The sequence below is a fragment of the Tetrao urogallus genome (genome assembly GCF_951394365.1).
Source record: "Tetrao urogallus genome assembly, chromosome: 17".
NCBI lineage: Eukaryota > Metazoa > Chordata > Aves > Galliformes > Phasianidae > Tetrao > Tetrao urogallus.
Window position 1 is genome coordinate 331689 of NC_136830.1, and position 14477 is coordinate 346165.

Here is a 14477-nt window from a genome sequence, read left to right on the forward strand (position 1 = left end):
ACTGCTTTGTCGAAAAGGAAAGCATCATAGCTGCATGTGTACAAAGGAGAGCAGAGACTTCTCCAGGTGATGAGTGAAAGACCCATAAGGCTGGCAGAGTTCCTGAGAAGTTATCTAGTCTGGCATTATCAATTTGTTTACCGGAAGTTGCCCTGGTTTGTTGTTTATTCCTGTTCCATTGCAAAGTGCCATCACAATGGCTTAATCATAAAAGTTGCATTTTACTCTTTACGTTGAGAAGGACCAATGTTGAGCAGATGTTACAACACAAAATTAAAGCCACATCTACTTGTTCTTTAAGATAGGCATGAGTTCCTTTGTCCTGATCAGTTTCAACCTGACACCCTTTGATTCTATAGATTTCTATAGTTTACGGGTGTTTACTTGTCAGTCCAGCTCTGTTGAGATGTAGTGGAATCAAAACATGAAGGTTGCAGACACATCTCACAGGCTGTGGGGTTGGAGATCTCCCAGAAAAATTACCAGCTCCATCCTGATCCCGAATTTCTTCCTTTATTAATCACCCAAAATATCATAATGTCAGCTGTAGTTTTATTTTCTCCATTCATGTGGAAGGTCATAGAAAGTTCCTCTATCGAAACACACCTTCAGTGCAAATAACAACAGCAATTATTGCTCTGTACTTAAAAGCATAGTTATTGGGAAGAAGTTATTAGAAAGAAGACCTGTAAGGGGTGTAATTACAGAAGAAAATACCAGTCAAAGATCACACTTTTTCATGATTAATTTCTGTGTGTCTGAGCAGAGGATTGCATTCATCTACCTCTCCTTGGCTGAGCCTGCTGAAATGTGCAAGGTAATGCACTGCCACAGCTGCTCCACAGGCAGCAGAACTTCAATATGGTTTTGTAATGATGCTGCTACGTGGTCATCTTCGCATTAACTGATTAATGTCCTGTACATCCAGGAAGCACTGGGCATTTTATTAGGCCTGATGAATGTACATTGACCACTCAAACACAGTGTATTCACAAAGACGTGTTAATGTCGTTTTGCTCTGCGTCAGACTGAGAAGTAAGGATGTCTTGATCAACTTACCAAGCCGTCGATAATGTTCGTTATCCCAATCCATATTCTAGTCTCACTAAAACTTTAATTTGATAGGAATAACCAAGAGAAGACTGAAAAAGTGTCAGATAATTTCTGAGTCATAGAGCATGAAAACAAACCTGTGTTATGTTTCATACCTGAAATAAGAACCTGAGCTTTCCTTGTGTACCTCTCGGAGCTGAAATTGCCTTACTTATTCCAAAATATGATCCTTGATATGCTTAATATATGACACAAAAGGAGAAAATTCTCCATAGCTGTTTACATTACGAATGCAATAAGATCCTTTAGCTCTGGAAACAAATGGAGAAACATCTTGTGATTTCAGCTTTGGAGGACTGATTCTTACTGATGAGTAGGACACTGCAGTGTCCCGTAATAACTCCAGTGTCTGGAATGACTCCAGTGGCTTAAGTGTAGTAGAGCAAAAGAGGAGAACAAGTTTTAAGAGGCAAGTGAAGTTCTGCTAATTCAGAAAATGGCATTTTATCTAGGAGTAATAGAAATTGAGAGAAGTTGCTGAAATAATGTCACATTATAATGTCACATAGTTGCACATTTCTACACTGTAGAATGAGAGCAGTGGAAGGCACACCTTCGCTCGTGAATTTAACTCAGCTTTCTCTCCAGTACAAGATCCAAACCAATGAAGAAGGCAGTAAGCTGCGGATTGTCACCAACTGGCTGTACATGAAGTTAGGCTGAGTTTTCCTCTCCATGAGCCAGCTGCCAGGGGCAGAGCTGGACTGAGAAATCCAGACGGGAAGTGTCCCACGTGCCAAAATCCTGAACCTGGTCTGGTCAGGAAGAAAAATCCATTTCTAACTGTACTTTCATTATAACTGTTTTTTTCATTTAATGTTCCCTTGGTACCCCCCACTTTCCCCTCTAATTGTGTTGTTGCAAAGGAGGAAAAGCAATAACATTTTGTGCATGTGACCAGCAGCCAGTTCCTTCTTGAAAACCCCCACTAAGGATGAAGTACTCTGAGTGCTTCCTAAATCCACCACCCTAGTTTGAAAAAGATTTACCGAGATTCACAGATATAATTTATCTGAACAAACTAATAAAAGTGCAATGCACCACATGCACACGTAAGCACAGCCTCCCTTTGTGTGCTCCCGGAGAGCTTACCCCCACCACACGCACAACCCCCGCTGTGAGAGTTGCACTTTATAGATTCAAGGACAGCTCTTTCCAAGAGGAGCAGAGATGTTGCCAAGATACCAGATGCGGTTCTATTCAAGACCACTCATAGGAGCAATTCAAGATGAAATCAAATTAGATGTGTTGGTTATACATAGCGCAGCCTGCTCGGGATACTAAATGACAGAGTTTGCCAATAATTAAGTGAAATCTCAGAGATGATGAGTCCCCAGAGCTCTCTAGGTTATGTCGGCCTAATTCTAAGTGTCATCATTATAGCAGCAGAGCAAAATACTCTACATAGGCCACCGAGATGGAATTTTTACTGTGAATATTAGTTTTTCATAGCCAGTGCTACAGGGCAGCAGTGAGCTTCATTACATGTCTTCTGCTATTATACTTGTTTAACCTTTCCCTGTTATAAAGCTCCTGAAACCTTATTCCTGCTCGATAATTGATAGTTAGCACTTACTGTCTGTAGCAGTATTCATATTCAAAGCACTTTAGAAAGAGCTCATTAATCTCTCCAAGCCCTCTCCCATGGAGGTGTCCAGCATAATTACTCTAGTTCTGCAGAAGGGGAAACTGAGGCAGAAAGGTTATGACTTAGCCTGGGGGTAGAGGACAGTGTTACAGCTGCCACTGATAGAAGAACTGGCTGAATTTGTGTTGTCAGGAAGCAGATAATTCTCAAATTCACTTTGGTGTTGGAGGTGCAGGATGCCTCCCTAAAACTGCAGAACTGCTGAGCACACTGTGAGCACCAAGAGGAGGCTGGAAGGTTCCACAGACAGTTGGGAAAAGTGCCATCTCCCGGTGGCACTTCAGCTTCACGGGCAGCCTTACTTGAGACCACCAAGAAGGGCCCGCCACGGGCATCGCTGCCTCTTTCCATCCTTATAGCCAGGGCTGGACAAATCTGCTCAAGGAGCACAGTGGCCCACTTTGCAAAAGGATTCAGAGCAGGACATTGGCCTCTCATGGACAACAGTTGCATGGAAAGGACCAGACCAACAGCTGCAGAGCCTCCACAGGCCCCATCTGGCCATGTCTTCCTTCTCCCTGCAGAGTGACACAGGCAGCCCTGCTCCCACTGCTCGAGCAACACGTGGGCAGCAGAATGCAAAACAGCATCTCCAAGATGGCCAGGAGGAAGCTGTGAAATGGATAAAAGGTTCTGATAAAGATCTTGGATTGATATGGTCATTTTGCTAAAAGATTCAAATGCAAGAGGCTTTTAATTAAAAACTGGAGCACTCGAAGCTGTCTTACCAAAGAGGTAATAAAATTATTGACTCGATCACTAATAAAAGCAACCAAAGCAAAGAGTTTAAATGATTTCCACAGACTGTTCTCCAGCTGAAGGTTATAGTTAGAGAGTCAGGAGTGCAGCTGAGCCAAGTGAGGTCAAGCACGTTAGGCCTTAAGGCCTCTGCCTGCTTTTCAGTCTTCCTTTTGTTCTTATAATTTGATTATAAAGACACCTCCCCCTCAAGAACCATTTAACTGTCTTGTAAAATGGTTTGTAAACATTATTATTTCTCTGTAAATTGTCTCCTAAAAGCAGCTTTCAGCATTTCAGGCAGTGTGGATTGTGTTCAGGCTTCCCCATGCCTTTAGTTCCCACTTGTACACTGCATGTACAGGGGATGCACCAGAGATCTCCCACAGCGTCCCCTACCTGTGCAAAATTTGATGGCTGTAGGTGGCAGCTGGTGGAACAGTGGGATGGGAGCTGGGCCTGCAGTGCTCTGTCTCTCAGTCACCATTGTTCCCTCAGTTTTCCCCAGGTCTTCTTTATCCCATTTCTAAGTGAGGCCAAAAGAGGGAAAATTTGTGTGTGCCCACAAATTCCTGCACACTGAGTCCAGATATCCCAATTCCTTCTGTCATGAATGTGCAGGAAGTTCTGCTGGCCTGCAAATGCCTGTGCAGGTTCATAGAGTTAAACACTTCTAAGGTATAGGGATTTTTTATTCTTTTTTTTTTTTTTTTTTTTTTTTGACAGACATATAGTTGTAAAACAGGAACAGGCAGGAGCTGGTGCTGGCTTCCAAATGCAAAACTTCGGCAGCATGCAGTCCTGCTGTTCGCAGCATCCACTGACCAAAAGGAAAACACCCATAATTTGGAGACCTTGTAGGGCTGGGTCTCATGGCACAATCTTTCAGTCTGGGTAAAAAGGCAAAAAAAAGTTATTTTCTCCTTTCAAGAAGGAGAGAATTTGAATGAAACCATTCCTCATTCACAATTGTGTGTAATTGCCCATGAAAGAAGATAGATGTCCAGAAGGGATTAATAAACTTTTAATAAAGTTTAAGCAAAAAACTCTGTATCATGGCTTTAGGGTCTTAAAAATGTCTTAAGGGTCTTGGATTCCTGTCTGCATCATGAGGGCCTTGATACCTTTGTAAATCAAGCCCAGAGCGGCAGCATTCAGAAGTGAGAGACTCAGTGTCATAGCCAGCAGCATTCCCATTTGGAAATGAAGCTTCACAGGTGTCACGTGAAGTCCCAGGTAACAGATCACTGCTTGGAGATGAGCCATGGAGTACAGTGCCTGGGATTCTTTTCTGCAGTCGTGGGGGCTATAGATTCGCTTGTATGTGTCTAAACCAGCTGCAAACCTGGTGGCACTTGCTAGATGGCAAGGGGGGTTTCAGCTGAGAAAGTGCTTTTATTACTGTAAAAAATTAATGCAAAATGTCAAATATTTCACACCCAAGCCGATACTGGCAAAAAGCCAGAAATAGTCTGGTTTCGCTTGGGGTGTGAATATGTTTGATCATCTGTAATTCAAAAGCTTTGATTTCAAAGGAAAGAGTGTGTCGCAACAGACTTTGTAGTGATAAATATAATCTGTGCCACTGCTCTCCCAAAAGGGGTTTCCCACAGTTCTATAGTAATGTACAGTTCAAAAGGCCATGCTGAGACTTATGGAGCGATATATTAAAAAATGGCATACAAGTCACTTTGCTCAGCTAACGTAGGTTTGACTTGCAGCCTTTGCAGCTCTACAGGACTGAAGAAGCAGCCACAGGTCCGGGTTGCCAGCTGGTCCTGGTGATTAGTGCATGTGTTAGTTGTGGTCATTCTGACCTGTACCAGCCTTTAATCTAGCAGTTCCTCAGCTGTGTCTCTGAAGAGTCTGTAAGCGTTGAAAAGTACTTGACCAGGAGATCTGGTCAGTTTGGAGGAAAGGACAGAATCTGATTTAAACCAAGGGAGTCTAAGCAGCTGGTGACAGCAGTGAATTTCGCCCTCTGTGTGGATTTATGGTTGTGACAAACTGCTCTTGCACTCTTCAGAGGGCATCCTGATTTCTTCCTGTTGCATTTTAGGCCTCACTCAAGTTCTAACCTACTGTTAAGTCAGTAGTTTTTCCTTGTGGATTTCTACTGGATGCCCCAAAATTATTTCTCTAAAGACAGGAGGAAAATCTCTGCTAATTTTATTAGGAACATCTTGGACATACCGTAAGATATGTTCTGTGATAGTCTTAACAAGTTTGTCTGTGTTTGAAGCCTCTAGATGAGGCCTCACAAGTCCTGAAGTCATTGCCCAGTGTCCATTTAGAGATTTAGATATATGCAGTATCTGTCTGTAATAGAAAGCCTTTCTATCCATTTTCAGTGTGCACCCTGAATGACCTTGAGGTACAGGAATTTGGGAGCTATATGGAAACGTTAGATTTGCTAAATGGATTGGAATTACCAGCAGTAAGATTCAATACCAAATGTGGGACTTTTCAAGCATCTGTAAACAAAAGTATGCACCACAGATTTTCTGTCTGTAGATCTTCAGAGATTGGAACAGCCTGCAGAAGAGCAGCAGAAATTTTGTTATTGAAGAGCTTCCAATAATTTCATGCATAAAAGGCAAGACATCAAACAAGGCTTCACAATCTCTGACCATTAAGATGATGGAGCTTGCCAAGAACTTTCTTTGACCCATCATAATGCTCTAGTAAACAGGCTTCTCTGGACTGCCTTCCTCAATGAACTGTATGTAGCACACAGCTGGAATGATGCTGAGTCGGTCAGTGCACATGGAGATTTGCTAACTCTTAGTCATTTCATTCATTTTTAAATGAAGAATGATTTTTCCTCTTGGTTACTTGCTGCAATAATTCAGTTCTTCATGACATAAATGTGCGGGAATGTGGTGCATGGGTAGCTGGCTGGCATGAAGGGCTGTCATCTATTACAGACTTAACTTGTTTACAAAAAGGGACATACGGAAATACAGCGGAATTGCTCTGTTGGGCTTAGTGCCTGTGAGAGTCCAGCCAGGTTGCTGTATCTGGTTCTGGATTCTGCAGATTGAAAAGAACAAAACTGGGGAGGGAAGAGAGCAAGAGGGAGTGTCAAAATGTTGGAAAACACGACCCAGGAGGGAAGGCTGACAGAGCTGTCTTTTCTGACTTTAGAAAAGTGATGAGGGAAGCAACATTGTATAAATGCTGTTTTTATTTGACATTCAAAGTGTCAGTCACTCACTCTTCAGGTTCAGTGACACAAAGCAAAAGGCAGTTGTCTCATTTTCACCAAATAGACCAAACAGTAGGGCTTCCATTCTGAGCATATGGAGAGCTAAGCAGTGGAACAGGTTAGTGGGGGGGATGCGGAACTGTTCCCTAACATTATAAATGAAGCCTGCCATGAAAACTCCAAAGCAATGAGATAGTTGATGTTTGAATCTGTGCTTAGAAAAACATATTTTAGAGATGTGTGTCACCCTGAAAACCACAGTCAGCAATACTTTGTCTGCAGTTGAAAGAAAAATGAGATTGTTTTATGACAGCATCACTGCTACAGCATTCCATCTCTAGATGCAGTCCCGTATCTATTGGTTTTCCTGATCTGCTCTAATTATGCCCTATCAGCATCATAAAGATGTCTTTCTTACAGCACATGCACACCACCACTTGAGAGCATATACACTGATATTAAAACTGCTGTCTAAAATGGTTATTACCTTAAAATGGAGCTTATTCTCACTCCTTAATAACAAGTGTTATGTAGAAAGTGCTTTCAAAATAATCTATCAATTAGCTTTATTTTCATAGCAGCTCTGAATATTTGAGGTCATTAACAAATTAAAAATGAAATTTCTTGCAAAATCTACTTTACAAAAGAGTTTTGACATTCTTATCCAAAGTATCTAAGTTTTCCAGAGCTGTCTGTAATAAGTTATTCAGACAAATACCAAAAATTTAATAGTGCAGGACAAATCATATTGGGTGCAGATGCACAACAATTAAAACAAATTTGCTGTCGTTGCAAGCAATTAGGATGAATTCTGGTCTGAAGTTGCAAGGCCCCTGGATTTCAAAGAGATAATAGTAACTTAATCCATGTGATTGCTTCTGTCTTGTTCTTTGACATTGCTGTGATTGCCTATTCTTCTTCAGTCCAAAACAACTGAGACAAAAAGGAAAAGTCACGTATGTTTTCATAAAAAAAGGGCAATAGGGGATGTTAAAAAAATGTTTCATCAAAGGTGGTACCATTTAAAATGCTAAGCAGATACTGGACAGGTGACAAATTCCAGTTCGTACTCAGTGTTTTTATGTAAGATCTTTCAAGTTTTCATTTGCCAGGCACTTGTTTAATTTTTTTAATGTATTCAGTTAGTCATATTCAGTTCTATTTTATGTCCACTTCTTGTGAATCACTTGACAGATGGTCTTCTATAAGCACATCCTTCCGGGGAAAGTAAATTTTAAGTCATAATAAGAACATAAGACCTGCCATGCTGGATCAGAGCAAAGGTCTATCCAGTCCGTGTGCTGATTCTGGCAATAGCCCAGAGTAGAATGCTAGGTTTCAATGGGCACGGATTTGATCTTTCAGTGAGTACTAAGCAGAAAGTGAAAAGGAATTCCAAGAGCAGAAAACCAGAAGAAAAAGCAAGGATTTCTCCCTGTGCCTCAGACATAACTCGAGGTCTCTGCCCAGCAATACATATCACGTGCATGCTTTCCCTCACAGGGGGCACTGAGGTGGTGAAACCTGCTTAGCGATGGCAGTTACGTTCTGAGGCCCCACCGCGTACAGCTACTCTGGAGGACTGCCTTCAGATTTTATGTTGTAGAATGGAAGTGTATAATTAAACTCTAGCAATGTGAAAAGAACTTGTTGGAGAAGGATGAGAAGAAGAAAAGCAAGTTGGTGTAGGTGCAGTTTGAACCCATGCTGAACACTTAGAAATTTGGACTGGCACAAAGTACACTGTCAATAGCTGAAACATTTCTGTTACTTGCAGCAGCTCTGTATTTTTCCACTGAGATTGTACTTAAAAGTGCTCGGGATTTATCTTATCTTTTTAATTGCTGCTATTTCAATTAAATTTTGTCATAACAGACACCTGGAGACCCAAAAGGAATTTGAACAGGTTGTGAGCAAATAAAATAATTGTGGAAATCATAAAGTTTACCCCTACTGGCCACTGTGGAATAAATTGCATACAGGGTGCATGTTTTTTGTAACCTTAGTGCTTTTGGGAAACTTCAGAAAAAAAGGAGTTTCCCTGCCAAAAATCTGTAAGGATCACTGATAATTTGTTGATCAGCATTAGGTTCATTAGATCCATGCACTTCATTATCTGATTAATTCAGAAGCAGGTTTGTAATCAGTGATGAAATGTTTAAGATTCTTCTGCTCTGGCCTCCACAACCTTCTCATTAGATAAGCTCATTAGATAAGCTCATCAGATTGAATTTTCCACCATGCTGTTTATTGTAGCTCTAATGGAAGAGAGTCACTTTAAAATTACACACTTGGCAGGTAATTTCTAAAAGCCATAAGCTGTGGAATCGCTGTTCTCTCATTGCCTTTCTACAGAAAGGTAAATTGTGATGATTTATGTTAGAATTTGCAGAGCTATTTTGCAACACAACATGTAATGAAATGCTACTGAAAATATTGTTTTTTTTTGTCTTTGCCATTCTTCTTGTCACCTGCCTGCTCTTTCAGAGTTGTTGTGTGGTGTGTGATGAGCTGAATTTAATACTCATATTTTCCCATCTTTGTGATTTGTTTTTGTTTGGTTTTTGTGTTGTTTTTGTTTGGTTGGGTTTTTTTAGGGCATTAAGTGCTTTCTTCTCATGCTCTTACCTTGAGATGAATAACAATAGTAAAAATACCAAGACAAATTTTTGGTCCTCATGTTTCACATATTGGTTGCTATCATCCATGTAGTGCTGAAGGGCATGGTTTTGGTCATACAGCGAGGAACCAGTCAGCCCTGAATGTGCCAGCCTCAGGCTGGATCCTCCTCTGGGGATTTGTCTTTAGTCACACTCATCTCATGAATAAGCAGCAAGCTGCATAATGCCAGCTCTGCTTCCTCCACCTCCGTGGATGTGACAGCTTGAGTAGGAAGCGCCACGTGCACCCGGGTCATGGGAGTGAAATGTGCTGCTCAGGAAAAGGTCAGGGGTAAAAGTCATAGCAAAATATATCCCCTTAAAGTGGATGGCACTCTTGCTTCTCCTTGCTTAAAATAATATTGGGGTTTTTGACATACTGAAATCTATTAAAACTAAGCTGGTCTTCTGTGACATCATTCCACAGGGTCTACTCCACTGAAGGTGCGTGGAGATAACTGAGCTCGGAACATAGGAATGCTGTAAGCACTGCTTGTGAAGTACAACGACTGGTGCCCAAACTGTGTCTAACAGTATTTTGTGGAGGAAATGCTTCTCAAGTGACACATCGTGGTTTTGGATGAATTTTGCAGGGTTAACACGTGGACCACCGCTCTGTCTGTCAGCGCCACTCCTCTTCGGTTGTGCTGTGTACCTGCGTGCCTGTAGGGCTGAATTTACATGAGCCCCTGTGTAGGAGCTCCTTTTCATTTCTCTCAAAATCCACTGCCAAACAATACCATCTTTGTCCTTCAGCTGTCCAGTGTTTCAGTGAGTTTCCAAGTCCCTTGCAGGTGGTGAGATTCAGGACAACTGCGCAGAGCTGCAGTCATATGTCACAAGAAAGGCAGTATTACACCTGTTGCTGTGTTGCTCTCTGTTTCATCTGGCTCAGCACCGCTTACTGTGAGCTCCATCCCATGACCCAGGTTTGCCCTCCCAGTGGCAGGCAGCCCAGCTCAGCACTGTGGGGCCTGGCTCGTTTTCCTGTTAGTTGCTACAGGCTGATATCTGGCCCGGAGATCCATGTGGATAGGGCTGATCCTGGCTTTCAGCAGCTACACAGCACCCACACAGCCACCCCCAAGCTGTCCTCCACCCTTCTCTACCTGGCCCAAACTTCAGAACACATGCTTGCTCTATACCACTGGATTATTCCATTGTTGTTGTTATTTCCCAAACTAGTAGCTATACATCTAGAGAAACAGATTTTTGATAGCTTCCTCAGCCCTTTCTACACTGCTTGAGCTCACATCATATTTACTAAAGGTTTACTGTGGTAAAAAGACTCTCTATGATTTATGTCCCACTTGGGACAGAAGTGATATTTAATGCAGATGTCCCTCCCACAAAGGGTGCTCGTTCCATGGGCTCTGCTGCCATCTCATGGCTTCATCACCAAGTTCTGAACTCAGTCATTTGAAGTGGCTTACTTTTTGTGGGGGTAATGCAACTTTAGTGGCATGTGTTCTTTGGTTTGGATTGGTTTTCCTGTTTGATTTTCTTACCGGTTTGGTTTTATTCGTCACAGAAGTGTAGGACATTACTCTTTTGTCTGGCTTTTCTTTTTTCTCCTTCAATCATGAAATAAATTGATTACGATAGAGAAAGGAGTAGTGGACTACTTCTGAGGCATCTAACCAACTGAGAAAAGCAGCTTTATACCTATAGTAAGCTTAAGGTTTTTGTGTTCTCTTTTTAAATTAGCTATAAAATGAACTGTTTAGTTGCTCTTGAAGATGTACTTAACCCCTGCTGATCATATGTAGCTCCCTAAAGTGTGTTCTAAATGAGTTAGAACCACTTTGAAATCTGAGTTTTGTCTATTCTGTAAATCAGCATGTCTAGGAATCCCAGATGCAAGGATGTCAGACCAGGACAGAAATCCTTCTAGCTCACTGCCCTGCCTGTGGCAGCAGCATATGCCCTACCTGGGGGCAGTGTGCAGACCCCAGTCATTCACCTCATCCTTCCAAGCATCTGTAATTGCATCTGGGCATCAATTAGAGATATTTGGTGAGAATTATTCCCTGCTTATTTTTTTTTTGTTTCTGTTTATGGGCCTGTCACTCATCTCAATTAGTTCATTTTTGAACTTGCTGAGTTTTGCCTCTTCTACAGCTCATGGTAGGGAGCTCCAGAAGAGAAAAGTAGTGCTTTGGCTGTTACTGATTTCTGATTAGTTTCACTGCATGTGGTTTAGTTCTATGTGCACCTTAGCTGCTGCCTTTACGATTTTTGTAAGCTCAACCGTATTCTTTCTCAGCCTCCACCTCTGCAGGTAGAAGAGCTCTGGCCACTTCAACCTCTCTTAATATGGCAGATGTTCCATCCCCTTGATCACTGCCCTTCGCTTTACCACTTCTTATTCTGTTGCATTTTTTCTTGATTTGTAGACCCATATTTTGTATTCAAGTTGTTGGTGTGATCAAGTTTAATATACTAACAAATTATTCTTTTTCTTAGTTCCTCCCATTCAGATTTCCTGATCTATTTTGTCTCTTTTCAGCAGTCTGTAGGGAACTGTTGAGTCATAGCCTGAACCACTAATTGAACACCTGGGGAAAGGACCAAGGCAGCCCTGAGAGTACAGGTGAAGGCAATAGACCTGCGTGACCAGTAGGGGTGGAGCCTGGCCGCACCTCTCTTAGACCTCATTTGAGGGCTGACTGCCACTGGAGAAGGCTCTCTGCTTAGATATCCCTCCCTTGTGGAGTTTTCCCTGTGAGACAAGATCTTGGGAGATGAGTGAGTGCTTTCCTTTTTTCTTTGTAACACCCTTCCATCGTGCTAGTCCCTTTGTCGTGTCACCTCCCGTATCACCACTTCACTGCGTTGATCTTTCTGATTGTTGAGAGTCCATTTCATGACAGAAGTCATACACAGAGATTATTTATTTATTTGTTTGTTTTAAGTTTTCAAGGGTCAGGCTATTTTGTCATTCACATGTTTGGAAAGTTTGTTTAGGCTTTTTTTTTTTTTTTTTTTTGAACAGTTATGGTCCTAAAATGGTGATAGAAAATGATCTTTGGAAGAGAGCAGGCATAGATGTGATGTCTTCAAGGGACTGGCGAGCCCTGCAAAATAGACACCAAAACATGTATTTTGGATGCTCTCCACTGCCAGAAAAAATAATGGGTGCGACCTGGAAACAACAACAACAAATTTCACAAATGCAGAAAGGTCTGCAAAGTTTGTATAACTAGCAGCCTGTATCCTGTCACTAACAGGGAGGTAAGAGTTATAATTGAAATTGTCTGAAAGTAAATTCTTCTTGCTTTAATATCAGAAAGCATTTCATTACTACCAGCGAATTATATCCAGGAGAAATGCAGTAGTGTGACTGTGGCTGCACAACCCTTGCCAATAAATAAGGCACTGCTCATCAGTGCTTGCAGCAGGTATGTGAGCTGCGTGCAATTGTGTCGACTTCCTTCAACACCTTGCATTAAGAGAGGATGTCAGCATCAGGTGGTAACTTGTGAGGACAGCTGCACCCACAGTGATTTCTTAAGAGCTGGCTGAGCTATTGTAAGTTAGTGTGGGTGGTGTTTTTTCTTGTCGAAGGAAGTGTAGATTATCTTAGTAATTATCCCAGGTACTTCTGACATTCTCTTACAAGCTATAAAAACCATGTATTAAAATTACAGATAGTAATTCAGATTTCTCTGCAGTTCTTTTAGTATTGCCTTTTGTGCATAACTCAGTGCAGATATGGGTGAGAGCCTGAATGAGTTCTCTGAGACGTGATGGTCCTGGAGAACTATACAGCTGAATAAAGATGAGATGAAAACGTGGATAGAATTCTGACAAATACATAAATACAGATAATAGCTGAAGCAGCTCATTTTTCATATCTGTGGATATCCATAAAATAATCTTAAAGAACTGTTCTTCCAAGTCACCATGGTCTCAGACACAAGTATTTCTGAACTTGAGCAGCATGTAATCTGAAATAGCCCTCTTAGCCAATGTCAGTTCTTCAGTACCAGTGTCACATCACAAGTCCTCAGCCTCTGCCACTCCTATTCTCACACTATGTGCATGTGATTGACACGTGGAGCCCCCCATCTGCCACACACTGCGTATGTTAGACCTCTCCTGCTATCAGGATGATAGCATAAGATCATAACTCTAAATAGTTATGATGATACAGCCTGAAAGATATTTACAGTTTCACAACACCCGTGTGAAGAGGTGAGCATTAAGCTGGCTTCTATGTATGCTGTATACTTCTTAACAAATGTTGAGATTTGGAGCAATAAACGTTATTGTAGATGTAAAATCTTGATTATCAAATAGCTGTTTGGGGAGTTGTAGCTAACTGTTGAGTCACGGCCTGAAGCACTGATTGAGCACCTGGGGACAGGACCCAGCCAGCCCTGGGAGCACAGGTGAAGGCAATTCAGCTGTGGGACAGGAAGGGGCGCAGCCTGGCTGCACCTCTCTTAGCATTTAAGGGCTGAGTGCCGCTGGGGAAGGATCTCTGCTTGGAGATCCCCCCTTGGTGAAGCTTTTCCTCTGAACCTGGAATCTCCTGATACAGGTGAGCAATCTTCTTCCTTTTCCTTATTTATAGTGCCTTTCTGTCATGCTGGTCCTTCTGCTGTTCGCCTCTGGTGAAACACCTTTCCTGTCACGCAGATCTGTCCCGTTGCTACAGGATGATCCTAATGGGTACTGTAATCCTTGTTCTTCAGAACTGATCACTTCTGTTGCATCCCCGCAAGTTTTTGAGAGCCTCTTATAGTACTCTATGTATTTCACATTTACTTTGCTTTTTCATGATGTCCGTGTCCGTAAGGACTATTTTAAAGCACAGAACTTCTTCGGATGATAGCAGTAACTTTGCTGCGGAGCAGCGCCACCTCAGCGAGGACAGCGGCGAACGGCGCAGGGAGCGATTCCGGCGGCCCAGAACAGCGTCCGGCGGCGTTTCAGATGTGAAGCGGCAGCCGAAGGCCACAGGATTCCAGCCGCCGTACCTGCGGCCCCGCGTGAAGCACCCGGCTACCGCGACGGACCGCCGGCGGGGACCGGAGCCCGGCGACCCGCGGACCTGAGGGCACAGCTGGGGCCAGTCGGCAGCCGCCCGCTCTCTCTTCTCCCG